This window comes from Pinus tabuliformis, chromosome 4_1 (genome assembly GCF_031772625.1).
Source record: "Pinus tabuliformis cultivar Carrire ecotype Pingquan chromosome 4_1, CPIR1, whole genome shotgun sequence".
Lineage (NCBI taxonomy): Eukaryota > Viridiplantae > Streptophyta > Pinopsida > Pinales > Pinaceae > Pinus > Pinus tabuliformis.
The window spans coordinates 715,435,679-715,441,748 of record NC_142303.1 but is presented as its reverse complement, the minus strand read 5'-3'; positions in this window follow the sequence as shown (position 1 = coordinate 715,441,748).

Genomic DNA, 6,070 nt, shown 5'->3' with positions numbered 1-6,070 from the left:
GTAAGTGCGACACATGTGCATCTTCTTGACAGCATGATTTGCCTTGTCCAATGGACCTTTGGCTTCTTGCTTCTTTTCCTTCCAAAGTTTCCTGCATGTGGCTATCCTCTTCCAACAGCTAGAAACAATATGGTTATCCAAACCACAAAAGGAACATGGAATTTTTCCCCATGCTTATATGGAAATTTATCATGCTTAACATAATCAAAAGGAATATGGCTAAAACCAGATTTATACCTTCCTTTTTCACCTTTGTTACCTTCATGAGGAGGTGAATCAAATGAAGAAGTGGCTCCCTTTGGAACACCATCAATCTCTTCAAGGTTGTCAAAGTTTCCACAACTCGCTGGTTCAAGTGCATGCTTATGAACACTTGCATCCTGCAAATGATGTTTCAAGAAATTGCATTCTCCATGAATACAATCCTCACACTCTTGAGGTAGAAGACCTGCAATGAAACTCCTTCTTGGAACTGTTTCAATGGCCTTCATGGCAGCTTTGGAACTTTATCCATAAGACTGTCCATAGCCAAGACCCAAATACTTAGGCCTTTCCTCAACCATTATTGGTTCAACAATACCTTGTGCATGTTTACCCAAGCCTTTTCCTTCATAGCCCATCTTGGACATTAGCTTGGAACCTATGCCTCTGGTATGTTTTTCAAAAGAACCAATACAAACATTCTTAGAGGAATTTGAAGAGAAACTGGAATTATTTACCTCTTCTTCAAGCTGATACTTGACTAAGGCTTCTTTTGCAACAAAGAGTTGTGTCTCCAACTCATGTATCTTTTCTAGGTTCATATTTGCAATATGAAGTTGTCTCTCCATTTCCTGCAGTTTTTCAGAAAGCAACTTCTTCTCTTCCTTCATGGAATTCAACTGCTCTCTAAGTGTGATGCTCTTCTTTCCATCCTCATACATTTCTCTCACCATATCCATCATGGTGAACAAGTCTTGCTTCATGTCTCCATTAAAGAAGCTTGTGAAGAAAGAAGAATTTTAGGAATTACTTATAGAAGCTGTCATTATCAAAATGAACAAAAGAACTTCAAACAAGATTAATCAGAGAGCTTTTTCAAGCAACCTTTTGCAACAAACCTCTTGTGCTTCAAGGATTGCTTTGAGGTCCTTTGGGATAAGAAGAATGCCTTCGGCCCTTCTTCCTTCTTGTCCTCTCCTGGACTTAGCTATCCATAGCTTTCCCTTCACCTCTGCAACTCACACAACAGTCAGTTTACAACAATCAAACACCTTTCAAGTCAATCAAGCATTCTGATCTGATATCACCTGCTTCATGATACCATCTGCTCTGGTATAACCAAGGTTGGTATAACTTAGCTTTGATACCACCTGATCTGAAATGGGGCACTAAAAGGCTTCTTGTCAACTTACAAGAACCTCTCCCACTCCAAAGCTTATATATTCCCAAGATCTATGTTTATGATTGATAAATTGCGGAATTAAAAGAACTTGAAATAGGTGTATGCTTGTGTTTGTTTTTAAACTGTTCAAGTGCTTATGTATATTTGCTTATGCTGATATTTAAACACACATAACAGGAAATAAAGTAGCAAATAAGCAAACACATAAGACAACAATATAATATGGAGTTCACCCAAACCTCTTGGGCTACGTCTCCTTGAGCTCTAGTCAACTCAAATAGGATCTCTGGGATTATGGCAATCTTTCTTTTACAAGTTCCACACTCAACTCCATTGGTTTACACTGAACCTATGGGTTTAGAATACCATCTTACCCCTGGCTATCCTTACTCTGCAGACAGATCTAGGCTTCTTTGGACTAGACTCCTTCAATCAGCGCTCTGAGCTATCTTGAGCTCTAGCTTGCACCAACTCCCTCAGAATTCTTCTGTTGTCTCTGGAATACCTTCTTTTATCTTCAGCACATTCTGGACATCAGCAATAGCTTGATCATTTGATCTCTTTATTGTTCTAAAACTTCATTACAGCTCCATGGCTCTTAGAAGTCTTCAGGATTTTCTGAACTCCATCTCAATGGATTTAGCGGTCCCCTACAGTCACCTCAACTATTGGAACCTTGAGAATGAGCGCTGGCTCTATTCTCTGCAACTACCTCCAACCTCTGGCGGCCTCTAACAGTTCTGCGCTTTCTTGCTCTCTGGCTCTGCATAGCTATCGTGAGCTCTGTCCATCTGGCTCTACCTCCAACCTTTGGTGGCTCTGCCTCGGCTCGACCCTTTGGCTCTGAAGCTCTTGGCTTTCTGGCTCTCAGCCCTCACAAGCTTCTGATTTTCGCTCGACCTCCAAGCGACTCAAAACTCTAGTGCTCTCTGGTTTCGCTCGACCTCCAAGCAAATTCCAAGCTCCCTCTGTCAATGGTGCTCTCTGGCTTTTATGAGGCATCCTTCTGGCTCTGCGACTTCCTGTCCATTTCTCTGTGTGCAATCATTCCTCTGTCTCTTCGACTGGCCCTCTGGCTCTGTGGCTCTATGGCTCTACGACTGGCCATCTGGCTCTGTGGCTCTTTGGCTCTCTGCGTATAACACATTCCTATTACAAACGCACCATTGTTACAAAAAGCCCGCTTACAGCGTGGCACAATGATTTTTGAACAGGGATAGTTACGAAGGAATCGGCAGCCTTTCTTCGAGTGAAATCCTAAAAACGGCCATTTTAACCAATACACAGGATATATGTGGAAATACATTGAAAAACCCAAAAATCCGGATTTCAAATGATATGAAATCACATTTATAATCCCATCGGGTCCGTGCTCTAATCGCATATCACAATCGCATGTTGCAATGGCGTGCTGCTCCTTTGTATTTGGGATCCGCCAATCCCCGATCTTCGATCGGTCTTATAGCCGATCACCGATCACAATGCATCGTACATCGCAATTGCAACAGCCTGGGGGTCTATACATCGCCGATGCCGATCATCGCAATCGCAAGTCGCAATGGCCCGGGGTCTGTTCCTCTGCCAATGGACGGCTCTGATGCAATATACATCGCAAATCACCGATCATCGCAATCGCAAGTCGCAACGGCCTGGGGTCTATGCACCTCCCTTTGACTGTACCGATCTGATATATATATATATCGCCGATCCGACTCATTGCCTATCGCAATTCGCTCTGCCCAGGGTTTCGACATCGCATGAAGGCCTTCCTCTGATGCGATATATTAGAGGTCGCAATCGGGGAGTCCTTCCGCCTCCGCTTAAGTCCTCCCTTTAACCCTTCCGATGTGATTTTTCCATAGAAAGCCTTAAGCCCATTTTAATAAGGATTTGCCCATTTAGCACCTTTTTACCTCTATATGAAGTCTTTTAGACTTAGAGGTTTATCCAAGATCCATTTTGGATCAATGCAGAATCTTGGTTAGTGCAATTGGCTATAGGTACAAAGAAAAGAGTTCATCACTGGGTAAGAACTTGTGCATTTGAGTTAAGTGGCATGTTTATAGTAGCGCACTTGAACGTATTGACGTTGGGATCATAGAGTATGATATTGGGTATGGACTGGCTATACCTTCAGAGGACCAAGGTGGATTGTTATGAAAAATCCATTGAGTGCTTGGATGACAATGTGGAACCAAGAGATTTAAAGGGAAAGAAGAAAGCCACACCAGTTAGGATAGTGACAGCTATGCAGGACAAGTGTAGTCGCAGGAAAGGGTGTGTGTTATTTGCAGTACATATCTCTAGTGACAAAGGTAAGTAAGTTGAGGATGCAGATGTTTTGAGCAAGTACCCAGTTCTACAGCAGTTTCAAGATGCATTTCCTATAGATATTTCAGATTTTCCACCTCGCATGGAAGTAGATTTTTCTATTGAGTTGGTGCCAGGGTAAGGTCCAACATCAAAATCACCTTACAAGATGAGCACTCTGGAGTTGGTAGAGTTGAAGTTGCAGTTAAAGGAAATGCGTGACAAGGGATACTTAGGCCAAGTGTATCAACTTGGGGTGCAATGGTATTGTTTGTAAAGAAGAAGGATGGTACTCTCAAGCTATGCATTGACTATAGGCAGTTGAACAAAGTGGCCATCAAGAACATGTATCTATTGGTGAGGACTAATGACTTGTTCAATCAGTTAAAGGGAGAAATAACAACAGTAGGGGTGTTTTTCTCACTTTAGGGTTTCCAGCAAAAATATTTTGTCTCAATGTGAATGATTGTTTTATGTGTCATGGCTCGTATGTGTTGATTTTTGATGTAGTTACATGTTCATATCTACTACTTATATGTTGGGTTATTGATTGTTTAATATATTGGTGAAAATGTATTAAAGTTATTTATTTCCTATCACTATTGATTCACCCCTCGCTCTCTGTAGTGACTTGATTTCCAACATTGGATTCCTTTTTCATGCATTTTTAAACTGAGATCGGTTTTTTTCTCCTTCCATATTTCTTCTACTTCTTCCTTTTACTCACTGCACTACTCAAAATACTTATACACCACTTATGTGCTCCTCTACTGTAACAACCCTGGTGAAAATTCCATGTAATAAAAGTTAGTAAAGGAAAAAATAATAACCGCAGTTGATGGGACACTTATTCCAAGCTTAATGTTGGGCAAGGCATCCTAGTGTGGGTGTTCGTTGGTTTATTATGGCTAAGGAAATTTGCAATGGCTAAGGCTTTGGAAATGCAAAATGGAATTTTTGGCACATTTATTTATGAAAATAATGAAATTTTAAGAGAAAAGGAAGGTGAAAGGTCACATGTTGCATGTGAGGAGGAAACTTAAGGAAAATAATAGAGAAATAAAGAAAATAGAGGCCTAATTGATAAAAAGGCTTATGAGGATTAGTTGGTACCTTTCATCAGTTCAGTTTTGGAGATCTCTCATTATTCTCTCTCTCACTCACTCACTCTTGGACACTTAGAGTTTTCTTGAATCACTTTGGAATTGGATCAAGAAAAGCAAAGGGGGCAAGAGGAAGGAAGGAGCGATCAAGCATCTACAACAGGATTCTTTGTAGGTATCGATTTGCATGTGTTTTTTCCTAGCTAGATTTGGCATGCATGGTATTGTATGTGGTTCTTTATTGTTATGGTATGGGTTCTACTAGGTGTGACAGTGTTTTCAGCCTAGCCTTTCCATTTCTGGATAGCAATGGTGTGATGGGGTTCTCATGTTTTGGTTGAGCTGGATTGCCAGATGGATTCGACGTTGAGTGAGGTGGATCTCTGAAAGAAAGAACACATGACCTAGTGATCCTTGAATCAGACAGTGGAATGTGGTAAAGCCATTATCCTAGTGACCCTTGAACTAGATTGTGGGTTGTGGTAAATCTAGGTATTTTGTGCCTCGATGGGCCTAGGAATCCTCAACCGGTTAATGGTGGGATATACAGTAAATCCTATAGGTGGTTTCCATTGATTAGGCCTAGGAATCCTTGCCGGTGAATGGCGGGGTATACGATAAATCCTAGAGGGTGGAGTCTCGGTTAATGCATATTGATCTAGTGTGGACTGCGGTGAAGCCTAGAGACTAGGAGACAGGAAAATTCCTCATGGTGTAGGTGGATAAATCTGGTGGCATCCATGCTCTTTTTGGCCTAGGGATTTAGTGGAGATCATGGTAAAGCCTGTTATTACATTTTTATTATGTTGGCCTAGTGATCAAGTGTGGATTGCAGTAAAGTCTAGTTTCTATTGATGAGGGTGAGGTGGTTTAGCCTCGGGATGCCCTGGTTGGTTCTTTTGGTTTATGTCTCACATTCATGCTTGGAATATGGCACAAGGATGATTAGCTGAAGATAGATATGTCCTAGCCAATCTATGGTCAAGTGGAACGTGTTAGTCCCATCCCAGGTTGGCTTTTGCATTCATTAATAAGAGGTTCTTTCCTTGACATCTTATGTTTAAATGTATTGGTTTATATGTGGATTTTATGGATGATGTATCCTTGATATTTTTGTTGTTATTATTCTGGTTATAAGCATGTATTTGTTGAAAATAGCAACAAGAAATGCTAAAAATAGCATTCAGAATATTCCAATTTTGATTTGTCCTTGAATTAGAATTGAGAATTAAAATTCGAATTTAGTCTCACCAGTTGCTTGAAAAATAATTAA